Below are 1306 nucleotides of genomic sequence, written 5' to 3' on the forward strand. Positions count from 1 at the left end.
CCTAGTTGAGGCTCCCTCTACCCAGGTGTGTCAAGTTGACAACTAAATCTACCCAGCACAGTGTTCTAAAAGAAAACAAAGGAGACAGTGAACAGACTCAGGAAACTTTGCTTAGCATTCCATGCTCTTTGATGTCTGTCAGATCCTCCTTCATCTGCTTTCTGATTTTCCAGCTTATTTTCTGTCACACGGTGGCACGGACTATTTTAAATATATATAAAGAATTTCCACATAGGTGGCTTCCTAGAGTCTGGGAGCTGGAATTTTCTTATAAGATGTAGAGCCTGGTAGAGGATGCAAGATAGGACCAGAGACACAAAGAAACGTTGTCCCTTGGGACCTGTCAAAACAGTTGTTACAGTGCCACCGTGTAGCAGAGGAGACACATCATGGCTATGTTGGCTTTCCGTACGGGCTGCTGTTCTTCTATCAGCAACTTGTAGTGCCCAAGCTAGTGAGATGTTATTTGGCAACTGTGCCTGAGCTATGCAGTTCTCAGAGATCCAAAGGACAGAAAGGAAGAGGTGCAGATAGCTAACTCGGGCATGTGAATGAAACCTACAACCTGCTGTAGACTGCTCTTATCCCCCAGTACTCTGGAACAGAGACTGGAGTCCACGTAGTTTACTTGGGAAAGTGAATGTAGAAGCGAGTGGAGAGATAACACTCAAAGGCAAGGAAGTAAATGTGGGCAGCATTTAGAAGCTGCCTACACTGTGCGCACCTAGAACTCAGTCATGATAGAGCTTTCAGAGACAATGCATACAAAAAGCCCCGTCCAGCTCACCAGAGGAGAGACAGAACTAGTGTAAGCATGTGCTAGATCCCACCCATCTTTGGTTGGGAATGGTTGGGAACAGCTCTGGGGAGAAGATGGATCATTACCCAGGAGGCATTTCCTGCCTGCTCTGGACATGAACTGGATGTGTTCCTATGACCAGAGAAAGCCCACTTGCTGAGAATCACTCCAGCAATGAGGGATGCCTGCTGCACTCCCAGATTCCCCTCGTCATTGTGTTTACATTTTCCAATTTTAATCTAGGCTTGTAGTCCTTAAGGGAGAAGTTATTTTGATTCTAAATCCCACCAATCTCACAGAAGTCCTTTTTTTAAAAATAGTTTATTGAGAATTTTATACATGCATATAAGGTGTTTTGATTAAACTGATGCCTACTTCCTCCCCTCCAATTCCTCCCATATCTCCCCATCACTTTTTTTCTGATAACTTCATGTACTCTTTCTTCTTCTTTAATTTTTTATGGGGCTTTTGGCTACTCTAACATTCCCCCCTCTGAAGAGGTAACCC

The sequence above is a fragment of the Nannospalax galili genome, unplaced genomic scaffold (assembly GCF_000622305.1).
Source record: "Nannospalax galili isolate Female #2095 unplaced genomic scaffold, S.galili_v1.0 scaffold764, whole genome shotgun sequence".
Taxonomy (NCBI): Eukaryota; Metazoa; Chordata; class Mammalia; order Rodentia; family Spalacidae; genus Nannospalax; species Nannospalax galili.